At 41.7% G+C, this 16,052-nt stretch overlaps 1 protein-coding gene across 3 annotated transcripts in view; it reads right to left on the bottom strand.

Moving 5' to 3' along the window:
- Nucleotides 1–16,052, bottom strand: part of LOC117231577 (homeotic protein distal-less) — a 94,587-nt gene that overhangs the window by 8,091 nt on the left and 70,444 nt on the right. The gene's annotated exons all lie outside the window — the stretch shown is intronic.

Below are 16,052 nucleotides of genomic sequence, written 5' to 3'. Positions count from 1 at the left end.
CGTAACTATCGTTTCTTTTGCCTGTTTCTCTGCCTACACGCCGCGCGCGGAACGTCGAGTTCGGCCTGTGCGGCGGATACTAATGCGCTTGTGCCGCTGTTAGGATTGCACATGCGGTATTTTTTTGTGTCTTAGCGCGATCTATACATGCGCCGCGTGCACGTGACGCGCTGCTCAATCTTACGTAAGCATGGCTCGGCTAGGCGAGCGCAAAGAGCGAGAGAGGAACAGACATCGAGCTGAAGCTCTACGTTTCGTATGTTTTGCGAGTACCAGGTAAACGGTGCGCGTTAACCCTGCGCGTAGAAAAAATTCCGGAAGCGGAGGGCCGGCTTTTTTACCACATCTACGTTACGTTTTATACGGTGCTTCCTTTTCTGGGAAATCGAGAGTTGCAACTTTGTATGTAAATTTTCTACGACAAAACACTGGGATAAGAAAAACACTGATTACATGTAACATGAATAATTGCTGGAATTCTTGTGTTCCTGTCCTGTAGATTAATTCAAAAGCGTAACGAGGAATCTGGATCGTTTTTGGAATATATAAAATATTTTATATTTCATTCCCCTTTTGAGCTCTGAATTCTTTAATTTCTTACGCTTGATCTTAAAGAGCCCCGACAAATCGAGATCATTTATAATGGTTATAAATTATCCTATTTTTGTAATGTGAAATCAACATAGAAGTTTCGAAACGTATGTTTCATTCTAAAACGTTATAAAAAACTTAGATTCTTTTCAAACTTTATCAAATATTCAAATCTTCGTAAATGCTTTATGTTTCGAAATCGCCGTGTATTTTTTAAATTTACGCTTTTTTCTAAGGCTTTACGAAAAAGCTTGAATTATTTCTGACGTTGATAAAATATTTCATCTTCATTAATTCCCAATTGTAAGAATTTCAGGTTCTGAAACCTTCGTAACGTAGAACATAGGAAACTCGGATACCGAGGATATTTCCCCGTAGAACCTGCTATAAACCGCACACTCAACTCTCGAATATTAATCAAAGAAACTGGAACTCTTATCAATCACCGGAGAAGACGCTTCTTGTCAGTTCTCTGTGTCAACCCTCGGTGATCCGCCATTGCGTAACCGACGAGCGAGCGTTGGGTGTCGGATACGTACACGGAGTCCACGACTTTTTACGCCTTGGGCGTCAATCAAAAACCGTACGGTTACTTTAATTAACTAAGTCGGCTCCGTGAAGCACGGAGCCGGAGGCCAGCGGTGAACAAGGGGCAAGAGACGATGTGGTTAGAACGACGAGCAAAACGGAGAAAGCAAAGAGAAAAGGGGGAGGAGGTACGGGGAGGCATCGTCACGTCAAAACGAGTTCATTAAAACCGCAACAGCGGGTTTGTCTAACCTCGAAAGAAATACTCGTGGCCGACATTGTTTCACGTTTCGTGAGGCGCATCGGTCCGTTGAAACTCGCAGTTCTTTACTTGAGTACATGTGTTGCAAATGCGCGTACTAGTCATAGAATACAGGCGTTAAGAATGCACGTGTCACTACGTGTGCATTGTATAAAATGGTGATTGGGCGGTACGATACGCGTATCGGCCGAAAAATATGTTGCTAGTCGAACACTCGCGAGCTTGCCTCCTTCTCGCAGTCTGTCTTATTGGCAAGCGTGTGGCTGGCGTGCCGGCGCAAATAAATCTCTTTCTAATTGCTCGGTGAAAAAGCGGAGCGTGCTTGCGCGCAGGAGATGGCGCCCGACAAAGGGGCCAGAACTAAAACCTCATCGCGGCGTGGTTTATTTCATTGTCGGGGCTGGGCTCCGGGCATTTGCCCACTGCCACTGGCTTTGTTTATTGATATTTACAGCCAGCGTGACACACGCGGCATACGAAGAAGAACATTGGAGGCCCCTAAGGGCTGACAACGTCGGGGTTGTTCGCTTTTGTCCATGAGATATTCGCTCGCGAGTTACGTCCGCCTTTTTTTGTTCGAAGACCACGGTATGTTGTTGTCATAGCATGACGCAGGTGTAGATTCTTCGACGCGAAGGGATGGTACGTTGGGTCGCACGGGAGAAAACTTGTTGGCTATTTAGAAGAGTTGTTTTATAGATGGAAAACAGTGGGAACGTTCGCGGCTTGTCGCGTAACGAAACTGTCTAGAGGCGATTTCTCCTATCGCGAATAAAGTATCGGTTCTCGAAAAGAAATTTTCCGTTTAGACATCGATTGTCGTAATCAGTCTAGCCGCGTCATGGCGGGACATCCGTAACCAGACGGCAGCAGGAATTCTCGCAAAAAATGCACTGACCACAGCTCGAAATGTATGCAAATTCGCGTGACGAGTCAGCACCGCCTCGCGACGGAATACATAAGGGGTAGAGGAAAAACGAAAGGACGAAAGAGGGAGAAGAAGAAGAAGAAGAAGAAGAAGAAGAAGAGGAACAAGCAGGAGAAGAATATACGAACAAGGAGAAGAGTACGAAAAATACGAAGAAGTAGAGGCAGCGTGTGCGAAGCGGGTATAACGCCGATGGCCACTAGAACGGCACGGTGGCACGCTGTTATCTCTTTTCCTCCAGCATCCTGGAGAATGTATAAACACGCGTACACTCCTGGTCTTCTATGTGTGAGTGGTTCTACGCAGCCACGTCGAATGGCCGCCCCGCGCGAGTGCAAAAATTACTCCTGTCAGCCGGTGGTCGCGCGCGAACCTCCGCCAAGGGATAAACAAAGAGGGAACAAGATAGGATGACCTCGTTGCTGGCGTCGTTGATATTGCTGGGACCAGCAACGGCTTCCGACATCGCCCAAGGCGAAACAGCGAGGCACTCTGGTAACAGCCCCCGCCTGTCGATATCGCCGATGCATACTCAATGAGCGACAGATCGTCGCCGTAGGGTGAAGGGGGCGTGAGGTATATAGAGGGAAGAAGGAACAGGGGTACAGCGGCGGGCACAGCAGCCCGGCAGCAGCCGGGACAAGGTTCCAGAGTAAAAAGTACGGCAACGTTTCGCCTGCGTGAATCCGAGAACGCGCGCGCCGCCTGTTTAATATTTATGAGAGAAGCATCTAGGAATAATCTACGTCTAAATGAAAACGCTCCCACCGATTCGAGCCGCGATCTCCAAGAACGCTCTCTCTCCCTCTCCCCAAATCCCCGGGCCAGCTGTTCGCCACTATGTTACTGATGGATTGTCCTAGCACGATTGGAATCGCGATGAAATCGTACGGGGTAGCGGGAATGTTCGTGGTTTGTGTAAAGTCACGCGCATAAGCCAATAGGCATTTACTAATGTTAAACATAATTTTTATCAAAGTTCGTTTATGTAATATGATTTCGAAACGTATTACGATTTTGTTCTCTTTATGATACGCCGATAAAACGGCGGTCCTTATTCTACTTCATTTTATGATCAAAACGTTCATCTTTGAACGTTTACCGTCTAAATATTATGTACAACGATGTACAAAGGGGATTCTTTTGACACTACGTCGAATGGTAAAAAATTAATTGAAAGGAATTTACTAGCCTCCGTGTTGCCATACAAATATTAGGATTGGGAAAGATTATACCGATTTTACTTATGTTTTATATTTTAAAGTACAACGTATAACGGCGTTATTATTATTTTTTATATTCGTATTAACATCATAATTACTTATACAATAAAATCATATTTGCAAAAATGAAACCCAAAGAAACGAAGGATTATTTCATTACCAAAAGGAGATTACAACGATTTACGTTGGTGATTATGTCTGATCACAGATGGTCCTAATTCTACTGGGAACCTCGGACCGTACGAAGTATGTTACAAAGTTTTGAACTTTGGTCTACGATCTACATGTTGCTATATATACACGTATGTATCTCTCAATATTCGTCACTTAGTGACGTATGACAGACATGGATACCGTAATTGGTGCTTGCAAAAATGTAGTCCTTGACTTGATAATAGCAGTCGATAGCGGCACGCCGTTTCAGCGCAGTTCTGCTAACTGTAGTTACAACCTAGTTATACAATGGCGGGAGGTATGGGCGATAAAACTTTCGGAAGGTTTCGAAAGGTTATGGTAATGCGAACGTAAAAACGGTGAAGTTCCGTTGCATCTGACTCACGCGCTTCCTTGGGAAACATCGGATCGTTATGCCGGGCTAGATACCAAATTTATTTCTGTGTTTCCTCCGTGAAACTCCGTTAACTTCTTTTTTTTTTTTAACAATCAATCATGATACGTCTACTTTTTCTTCAATCTAAAAAATACGAGCAAAATAAGAAACATCAAAATTCATTTGATTGGCAATTTTTATTTCACGCAAATTACATATGCAAGATTAGTTTCTAGAATGAAATATCAGTTGTAAAGGACAATCTATTTTCTCTCTCTCTTTTTTTTTTTTTTTAGCGTACAAGGAATTTAACTTTCATTTTGTAGAAGCTACATATGAAAAATCGATCGTTACAGTAAAATATTGAACAGATAAATATCTAAAAGCGGCTATCTTCGACAAAATTCGCGTCACACAAAAGTTATCTATTCCATTAACAGACTATGCTGTATCATTCCCCGAATAATCGAAACGGGGGCTGGACAATTAAACGCAATTAGTCTAATGGCGGTAGCTGCGTGAGCAATAACACGATATAAAACCAATAGAGTGATGGCTGCTAGTCATAATTTCTCTAGGCATTGATAAGACCGCGCGCGGCTGACATTGTTCCACGTTTTTAACGCATTCTGTTTGACCAATGGCTACGATGTTTATCTACGTATAATTACTTTGTTTTTCAAATAAAACTCAACGGCAAACCAGTTTAAGCGCATACGAGTATGCAACGATCGTGGATGCGAACGCTAACAATATGTCTGTCGTACAACTGATTACTAATTATGTTCTCGGTACACAAGATTAAATACATTTCATGAAACATTTTTGTTACCATATTTCTTCTACTGGTCAGCTACTTGAATCACACATTATATATTTTTAATTCTTCGTAGCATATATCTTTAATATCTTTAATATCTAAACTTACAACATCTTTTTATCAAATTATTCAAGGTCAACACACGAAATTCATTGTATCTTTCTTCATTTGTTTTTTTGATATTTATGCGAAACTCTGCGAATATGTGAATAAGTTAACATCAGCACGGGTCACAGCTCGACAAGGCACTTTTACTATGAGCAATGTCTTAGTTCATATTGCATCTTATAAATTAATCAAGGTATCGATATGAAAATTTTCAAGCAGAGAAAACTGAGAGACATAAATCATCACTTCTGTATTATGTATCTAACACTACTTAAATTACATACCACTGATATATTTACATCTGATATTTGCATACTACAATCTGACTATATTCTACATAAGATCTCAATTACCATACTCCGTCGTTAAAGCGTTAATATGGTTATTACGTTAATGCAATTATTCTTCAATATGTGTATATATATATATATATATATATATATATATATATATATATATATATATATTCATATATGATATATATGAATGAAAATATTTTATTTATAGAAATGTAGTATCACAGGATTTAATCCTACAAGCTACTCCTAAATCTCATTTTTCTTTACAAACATGTGTCTAAAGTGTACGTAAGAGAAGTTAAATTACCTAAATATAGCTGCGAATTATTTCACCAATCATCACGTTTCGTTCACCTCCCCGTTGACCACGTGCAGATCTCCGCTGACACAAAATTGGAGGTTATATCGCAGCGGTGTATCGCCGATTGGATCGAGTTATATTCCCGTGGCGGGTCGATCCTTGTCCATATAGACAGGGACCCCCATCGGCGTGTTCTGAATGATCCAATCTGTCCGCACAATAAATAATCACGCGTATCGGCACGGCCTACCTGCGCCCTCCGTTAAGCCGAAAGCCGTAACAAACTAATCCGTCATCGGTACCGGACGACGGCCACACACTGTACGTCGCTGAAGGGTTTTTCAACGGGCTGGCAATCAGCTACGAATCGATGGAGATGGAAACGGGGACGTTGAAGCGAAGAGCCTCGAATTCTGATAACGAGTGGCGGCGAAATGAGGATATTTCGATCGATAAGGGCTGTTAACGAGCAACTTGTCACTGTGAAAATTCTCCCGTGTCTTTTGAAAGTAGAATATTTATTTCTCTACAATTCTACAATTCTGAAAAATTATTGCTTCTGTTGCTAATACGAGAATCTATCTTAAACAGTTAAAGATTAACCCCTTTGTATTTATAGACGAGATATCTCGCGACGTATTTATCAAATACTATAAGCGAAATACTTGATATATCTGTTTTATCATTTTTGCAATAGAATATTACTTTGTACAGGTAAAAGAAAACTGACAGAAACTTTTGTGTTGTAACATTGCTATGTTTGATATCGTCAATTCCTTCGTGTTCACGGGGAATAGTATATTCGAAATGTGGACGAGATATCTTGCAAATTAATTTTTATCCAAATCTATAGAACATTATTCAAACATCTCGCGTCATTATACAAAGACCTACATCATATCTCACTTATAACGTTAGTGATCGATGTTATAGCGTAAAATATCTCATCCACATATATCAAAGTGTTAATCGAATCTTCCTAATCTTGAATATCACACGAGGCATCGACAAATTAAAGCATCATTGCTCCCAATCAAATCGAAACGTTCTAACTGCCACCGGGTTGCAACCAATGGTTCGTGGGAACGATAGAATCACCGAATCGAGGGATTCGAATTCGACCACGATTTTTATTAATGTATTCAAACAAGTATATATACGTACGGACGACATATGTCGGGTTTTCCGAACTGTCTCGTCTGTCAGAGCATGTAAGCAGGTATCGTAGGTACCTACGTTTCCTACCTAGTTGAGGGTGGTAGAGGGGGGTGGGGGACAGGGAAGGGGATAATAACAGCCGTGTAAATGCGTCACTAGGGCCCCGTTCGTTCGCATAATGCTATAATGCCTTTTTTTTATTTCGCTCGCCCGCTCACTCCCACAATGCAGCGTCGGGTTCCCCTGTTCCTTCAGCTCCGCTACTCCCCCGCTCCATGCCCCCCTCGCTGCTTCGGCGATTCCCACTTCCTGCCTGGCATCGGTGATGCGCAGTGCCACCTTAACAACAACGAAATTCCCCAGTGGTGCAACGGCCCCCTTGCGTTTTGCGTTCTTCATCGTTGCGTTTCTATGTTATTTTCTACTTCTTTCATTTTTTCTATTTCTACTTTTTATTTCGTTTGTTTCTAAAGTCAGGATAATGGTTCGGCCGTTCTAGGACGTTACGAGTAAATCTACGATGTAAGAAACCCTCGAGGAATTGAAAAGATACCGTTACACATTTCCTCCGATAGTATCTACCGTTTGGTCAGCATCGAAAAAACAAATTTAATGGAGTTTCCGTTTACGGACGAGCCACGTTCCGTGGCTGGACGCGTTAGTTAGATATCAATCAAACGTTCGTGCGATGTTCTCGCCTACCTGTTTTTCCCATTTTTTTATCTTGTCTTTTTTTTTTATTCTTCTTTTTTAATCATGATCGCGAGAAACATTTTGTTGCTCCCAGCGAGTACAATGGAGCACGTGCGCCGCACGTTTGTTTGCCGACCAGAGGAATCTTAATCGGAAACGCGATTATCACGAGTGTTATTATACCTATTCCCAACGACCAAGGTTCTCTGTTGCTTTCTCTCTATTCCCGTGTTTCGTTTCTCTCTGTGTATCGAACAGGCGAAAAATGGTTATGGCTGAAATCGAAACACCGTTTTACACCGCGATCACGTACCGTGTGGAACGAGTGAGGCTGCGACAGCCGGAATACGAGCGGTACACGCGCGTACCCTGTCACCGTTCCTTTGTCCCGGGACCATTTGTTATTTTGTACATATTCATAACGCCGTTACATCATCGCGTACCGATGCATTCTCTACCCGGCCTTTTCCTTCTCTCTTTTTCCCGTCTCTCTTTCCACCTGCGCGGACACGCACACTTCGTGCCGGTTACTGTTCATCGATACCTGCGCTCAGCCTGAATTCACAAGAGGGATTTAATATACAGACCGCAGCGAAATTGAGAAACTTTTGGAAGATTCGAACTCTCCGTTGTTTGGTTCAAACAATAATTGGCACTTCGAGGAAGTTAAAACGGAAGATTGTCCAATTGCAGAAATAGCAATTTTTACTTGAAGCGAGAGATAATCTTACAGATGATCGAAGAATTTGTAGGTCAGACATTCTTATTGTTACAGTGAGACACAGAATTATTGACTGAGTCGGAGATTTAGCAGATACTTGAGAATTAATGACACATTAAATGGGATTTTTATATTTTTCTTTTCTAAAGCGTTTGCGTTATGAGAAAAATAGATTAAGATATAGATCGTATTACAGTTACGAGAAAGCGATATGTAGCATTCAATTCGAACGATTTAACTTATTACAAGACGATTCTCAGGAGTCAGTTTTCTGCTGTTTATATCGAAGAATAAAATAAGCGATACATCTGGTCTGTCATCGACTACGAGTAGGCTGATCAAAAGAACAGATATCAGAGTATGTGTCTGAAGTCCACTGTTACGTGACTGTGGCAAATGTGGTATATTTCCACGAATCATAGAAAATCCTACTATCTCAAAAATCTGGGAAATTTTGAAAAATATCAAAAACATGTATCAAAAACTATTGTTGATTGAATATAGAGAACGAGTGATATTTCGTATATCATCGGAAGTGAAAAGTTTGAAGAATGTCAAAAATATGCTTAGCTGAACTATTACTTGAATTGAGCTACTACTTAAACAGAGAAAACAAGTGTATTACGTGTATCATAGGAAATGCTGATGGAACGAAAGCTCGGAAAAGGCTTGAAGGATGTCGTAAATATTTATGTATGTATCAGAATGCGCTGTTAACTGAACACAGTGAATAATTAATATCTCATAAGAAGCTCTAATAGAGGAAGGAGCATGGACAAAGTTTGAAAGTACACGAGGACGAACCCGAGTCCCGTTATGCGTTTACGTGGTTTTATGATAAAATGCAGATGCACCGGAGCAAACGTTGAACCACATCTCTCTCTCCTAGCTACATGCAGATCCTGGCTTACGTGAGAAATCTTAGGGAACCGTTATTGTATATCGTACTGGCTGTCGTTCGCAAGACACAAAGGCCCTATTCATCCGCATGCAATCGCATGCATAGGAACTGATCCTGACTTCCAGCATGCCTCGCATCGCTTCGCGCCATCCTCTTCGGCAAACGAGTACCTCCTTGCTCGCTCAACCTCGTTAGATCGTGGTAAAAGAATAATATCCGGCGTTAGACCCCGATGTTCCACTAAATGATATCCCGATTATATTATGCTTCCGTGGCTTTCACCGAAAACGTTCACTAACATTTATCTCTGTTGTTCCATCAGTATCTGCCATATAGGACGATGGATCATCAGGTTTTAGTTTAGCCTAGTGATTCGTGGATTACTTTCTCTCTTTCACTTTCTGTTTCAATATTTTTATTCGCCGGAACTCTTTATCTTTATAACGATCTCTGGTGTTTCAATAAGCAGCCTTTTATACATGGTACGGGTAATTTGGATGTGGCTATATGTTTAATTTTTTTTTTCATTTCGAATCGAATTTTCACTTTCAGCGTAAATTGTATAACACGTTATCTTTGCTCCTTATCGGTGCTCGTTCAACGTGTCCATGTAAGTGTGTACTTTAGTATAGGATTAAAAGAGATATTAATTATTCTATTTGAAAATGTATCTCAGTCTAAGCGAAAAATTCAGATTATTTGATATTTCTTAATGTTATTTGGTAATACCAAATAATCTGAATTTGCTAGTTCATAGCGGGATAGATTTCTAAATAGAATGACGAAATCTCCCAATGCTCAAAGTTCCCAACTAAATCAGTGACCCAAAGCTTTTACTCCGCCAATTTAAAACATTTCTTTCTTTTCTAAAAAAAAAGCAATCTTTTGCAAACAAAGAAAATTCAAAATCTAGTATTCCACCTATCCAAAAACTAATCACCCCTCCGAAAGTTTAACAAACATCCACTCAATTTACTCCACACCCTTCGACACGTATAAGAGGGGGTGGGATTCGAAACCAGGAGCCATCGCGTTCAACAGCTCAATCCTGCGTTTCAGCCGGTTGTCATTGGCATAATTAACGAGACGGGGCGAACTCGGCTCGGCCGATTCCCATGTCGGTATTCGCGAGTTTCCACGAGCTGCTCTCGGAATAAGTCCTCGTTTGTAGGTGGATACCTTCGTCACGGTGAGCGGTTCGCACCATGGTTTACCGGACAATCGTGGTGGACGCGCTCGAGGACGATGAGCGGAGACAGGACAAGAGAGAGAAAGAGACAGGCGGGGAAGGAAGAGTGGAAAAAAAGACGCGAGGAAGAAGTTGAAGGCGGAGGAGAGGAGAAGAAGCGAGAGGGAGAGAGAGAGAGAGAGAAGGAACCTTCTTCTTGGTAGCGGCCGCGGAGGAAGAAAACGAGGGACCACCGGGAACAGAGAGGCAAGGGGCAAGGAGAATGTCGTGCTGTGCTCATCGAGGTGTAGATCCTCGTCCCCTGGGTCGTTCCTACGCCGTGGTCAGCGTCCCACTAAGCCACGGTCGCGTTTACATTCGCGTTCTGACTGCGTTTAAATTGCAGTCGTACATAGAAAAATGAGCCTCCGCTGTTTTGTCTTCGTTGTTTAGCCCCTTTTCACTCCATTCTTCTGTGAAAACAACAGGAGTACGCTTTTCTGAGTAATTCTTCTTGTTTAGAACTTCCTTCTCCTTATGTTCATCCGATAGTTCACATAGTTTCTTGTTTTTGAGTATTTCGAGAAGAAGACTTACAAAATCAAATAGGACCACAAGAATACAAATATTAGGTACAGTCGGTGGAATTTTGTGACGATGATACGCAACGTATTTGATAGATATCTCTTTATAATACATGTTTTACCGTTTCTAATTCAGCGCGCATGAATATATGCTGCATTAACATCGGTAGATATGCAATGTTTTCTGGGTTAGTGCTTTTTGCTTTAAGATAGTGTTGCAATTCCACTACTTTGTGGAATAAATGAGAAATATCTCTTCTGAGTGCATTTTTCTGAGACACGAGATAAGCAAACGAAACGATAGCTATGTATTTAAAGTATATGCTTTTTTACAGGAATTCATTATACATTTCAACGTTTGTATGCATACGATGTCTAATCACTGTTATAACAGCGTAACGATATCACACTGGTCACATCCATCATCTCTTCAAGGCTATACCACTACAAACAATAATTTCTCATCTACTTCTCGTCTAATATTAAACAATAAGACACATGCAATTGCATTTGTTCCACATTATCAATTAAAAAGTAACTGATTATACTGTAACATTCATTCCTAACGGGAACAATGTGTCTTTCGTGTAAGAATTAGATAGCACAATCTCAAGATAATCTGCCCAATCAATATTCCTCGCGCAAATATTAATATCCCTAAACACTGTGCAGCCGCATCATCCGATAAGATCGAGCGTGTCGAAGTTTCGCTTGGACGATCATTTCGCGCCTGGAATCGCACCTGTTGGTACCGTTCTCTTATCCAGCGGCAAAGTGGAAGCGGATACCACGATACGACCAAGAGCGTGCACCAGTCGTGGTATCTTCGAGGGGACGCTGAGTGCACGGATTAAGATGTAAACGACACGTTGTAACGCGGCGGCTAGGCCGCGATAGGTCGACCGGTCGGCCTGGGGTCCCTCTTTATTTCTCGTTCGTGGAAACCGTAAAGTCCATTTGAAGCGCGCTCAGTTCGCGCTCCGATGGGCTGCGAGAGCGTTTCTGGACTTTTACGGAAATCGGGAACCTGGGAGCACCGTGCGCCATGTACAGTGCTCGGCCTATGGTGGCGAATGACCTAGCCCGATCCATAAGCGTATACCTCGCCTCGAGAGCACCCTGCTTTCACGCGTTTTAATCGCGAGCTCTGTGTTCCGCGGATGACAAAGATAAAGATTGTTTCTGCTAGCTAGAAGAGAGAGATGGAAAAGAAGGATTGAGATATCGGGGAATGAGCTGATAAACGAGCCGATCGGAAACCTGTTTCCTTTTATCAGAAACATGGTCGAGCGAATATCGTTGAGATAGCCTCCCTTTGAACACGTTCCATGCTTCTCGTTCGATTTTCCTTACGTTAGATGAGGAATTAATTGTCTTTTGAAGAGTTGCAGATAAATTTCGACAAGTCTGTGTTGATGTAACATGGTATCATAATAGGGAGTTGATCGAAATTTGTTTTTTTTTTTTTTTTTTTACTTGATGGAAAGAAGTACTTTAAAGACGTCTAGTTTCAGAAAGGAAGATTTAAGAACGGAACGTTTCTAGAAATCTTGGAATTGATTTGTACTTAAATAGCCAATGTTTACGCAGTATATAGTAATATAATTGAGGCTTTAATTTTTCTGTGGGGGTGAAACGAAATATTTCATAATTGACAAATTGCAAAGACGGAGGATCTAAGAGTGAATTGTTTCCTGGAATTGTAGAAATGAATCTGAACTTTAATAGTCAATATCGAAAACACGAATATTTCTTGAAATTTCATGTTTTTAATGTAGTGAAACCAAAAAACTTTATAGATATCCAATTCCAAATATGGAGAACTAGAAAACAACTGTTTCTAAGAATCTCGAAGAAATATTTGCATTTTAATGATCGACATTAATAGAACTTTGTGTCATAATCCAAGGTTGTCTGGAATATATCCCCTGCAGTAGCGTTGTATAAAATACTTGAAAGATCATCGGTCGCAAATATGAAGAACTCGAGAACGAATCGTTCTTAAGAATCTCTAAGAAGACCGAAACTTCGATGATCCGCATTCATTTCCACAATGAGGCGGAACAAAATAATTGAGAGACGTGTGCGACAACGTGACACAGGAAACCTGGAGCTTTATCAAACATTGTCAAAGTACCGTAATTTCGGAAGTCTCCTTAACAGGTTCTCATCCGGTAAGCTCAAGAAAGATTAATCTAGGGCTGCGATTAAAAGAATGACTGCAACGGAAAGCGTTGCGCGTATGTAAATCGGCGGCGACGTGTCTCGAAGCAAAAACTAGACTTCGTCGGTCGTGTTTACAGTAATAAATTACAAGGAGACAGCCCTGGCAATGTCACTCTCGCGTACTCCGCGCCGTGCACCTCCGCACTCTCGGTACGTGTCGCAGGATGATGAAGTGGACTCTCTTTCTTCCAGCCAGGATACGCATTATATCGTTGCTGCCTATACACACGACTGCTTCTCCGTTGTGTATACACGGCCTTTTATAATCTCATGCGCATCGTATGCACGTATGCATTATTCTAACCTCGAAGTGTGACGCAGAAACGGGAGAGAGATAAAGGCTTATCGCGAATCCGCTGGTATACCGAAGCATCGAGTATATCCACGATCTAAAGCCGGGGAAATCCCCGATCTTCATTAGCATAGAGCGTTCCGCGCGTAAAAGAAGAAAATTTCCATTTGATCGCGCCGATGATCGCGACGGTACACTAACCTGATTCATGTCGGGGATCAAGAAATTCCTTCCATCTCCTTGTATACGTATCGTTTCCTCTTTGAAACTTCCCCTTCTCGTCGCCTAACTCGGTTCTCTCGCGTTTTCATCTCTTCCTCTCTCGCGGTTTCATCTCTTCCTCTCTCGCGCGGAATCGCCGATAAAATCGCGTCGAATTAAATACCGACGCGCCGGTTTCGTATAATCGAGATGCCCTGGCCTGAAAACGCGCGAGCTACCTTTCGATCCTTATCAGACACCGGTGTGATTATCGTCCCGTATGAGCAACAAGGAGAGAGATAGCAGATCAGCGCGTTTGCCGTATGAATTTTGATGATATCTGATCGATGACTCGCGAGCAAAAATCCGGCTCGTTAAAGGGAAATTTATAACCGACCTATTCCAGTTTCGTGCCGCAGATTCTATGGACGGACGTGCCATCGTGAAACGGTAAATTATATGCGGAGGCTCGCGCATGCACTTTCCGCCGGCGTCGTAGCTTTCGTTCCTTCTCTCTTTTCTCGGTATCCGTTTATCCATGCGCGCGTATCCTGCATCCAGAAACGCACAGGAGCCTCGATGGTGTACACCATAGCTTGTATGGTCGATATAAAAGTTTTTTGCACCGTGGGGAACGAACCGAACACTTCTGACGACGTTGCGGTACTACACGAACAACGTCGGGTACGCGTGTGGAAAAAGTCGACGAGCTTCGACTTTCGAGGTATCTACGTGCATTCGCCTATGAAATTATTTATATGAACATCGTTTTGAGTTGTTAGATTCAGTCGCTGGATAGGCTAAATGGTGGTAAAAACGCCTTATGGTCGTGTAGATATGTGGACATCTTGGTAGAGTAGCTTGATTGCAATGGGGATATTGTGCATTCTTCATAGAATCGAAATTTTTTTGCTTTGCATTTAGTAATAGGGGAATTGCGTGGATATTGAATTTAATTGGAATAGAGACAGAGTAAGAGCATTAGCGTTTAGGGCCAGAATCTTTGGATCATTTGATAAATTCGTAGCGTGCAACTTGCTACATTTCTATAATCTCCCAATTTTTCAAGATTAAATATTTTAACACACCGATCATGAGCCACGTGGAAATCACGGTGTCCTTATTTCGTAGAATTAATAATAATACTAATCAGAAATAATAATAATAACGACGAATAAAATTAATCTTCAATTTCATATATAAAATTAATGATAGTTTCCACATTTGGTAGATAAAATATACTAATACACTTTGGTAGATAAAATAATATAAAAAGTCCTTGATAATTCTGCGTTCAAATCAAAAAAAGAAATCGCTCTACCAGTATCCAAAATTATCTGATGTTCTTGAGAAAAAAGAAACAAGAAAAAGATCTTCATAACGAACGGAGTAAATACTTGCCCTATAAATTCTCGACACAGGCTGATCGTGTACAGGATCCGTAAGGCGGTTGAGAATTATCCAAAGTACTCTTGGGCGTATAGCGGGGCACGTGCAATTTTCGAGCAGTTTCCGCGAGCTGGATATCGAAGAAAGAAGAAGGGAGGAGAGCTGCAGGTCGAGAGAAGCGAGAGGAGGGTAATTTTAGCCGGGTTGCCGGTAATTTCACGCTTTTACTCGGGAAGGTTAGCAAGGCGCGGCTCGTTCTCGTGGAAAATGTCGTCCTCCTCGCGTACTCGCCCGTACATCAGGCCTTCGAGTGGGTGCACACACGAAAACCGCGAGACCGTACATCCAGATAGTTACGGGACATGACTTCCTCGCTCGCGGGATTTTATCGCCCCAGAAATCTGCTGCCGTGTGCATGAACACTTATGTAGCCGTGCATGCATGCACGATGGTACACCATCGTAAGCCGTTTCGCGTCCCGAACTTGCCGCCGTCGAAGATTTGCGACTGTTCACTTGCCGCTTATGGCTTGTCGCGAACCGAGGACACGCGAACTTCCGGGGGAAATCGTCGATGGCACAGAATCGTCGATTGTTTGAGAGCTATAACATGAAGTTTATAGAATTTCGTGTCGTATTTGAACTAACTACGGAAGTTAAAGATCTAAAAAGGAGATTAATTTTTCATGAACATGGTCGTTCTTGTGCTGTGGGAAAATTTGTTTTTTCAGTTTATGTACGTATTGCAAAAGCATGATATAATTCAAACAAGTTTTGCAGGAAATTTCGGGAAAAACTATTTGAATAATTATTTATTGAAAAATTATTTATGTATATTAAACGCATAATGTTGGTAGAAATAGTAGTCTCTAGGAAATAATGGTCAAATATTATTCTCTATAATGATGCATAAATGTAAGTACACAATTACGAACTTGTCGAAAAATGATGATATTGTTTCGAGTAGTGAATATCATTCCAGATTAATGAAAGGTTATCGATTTAGTCAGGAACGCATTTGTAATTATAAAAGGTCGTACCTATTAATTGCGAGTACACGATGTGACACTATGTGTCTTTGATATCAACGATATTCGTAATGGACAATGT

This window comes from Bombus vosnesenskii, unplaced genomic scaffold, assembly GCF_011952255.1.
Source record: "Bombus vosnesenskii isolate JDL3184/JDL3185 unplaced genomic scaffold, Bvos_JDL3184-5_v1.1 scf7180000013273, whole genome shotgun sequence".
NCBI classification, from domain to species: domain Eukaryota; kingdom Metazoa; phylum Arthropoda; class Insecta; order Hymenoptera; family Apidae; genus Bombus; species Bombus vosnesenskii.
The sequence above is the reverse complement of the archived record's forward strand: the minus strand, read 5'-3'. Positions and strand labels throughout refer to the sequence as shown.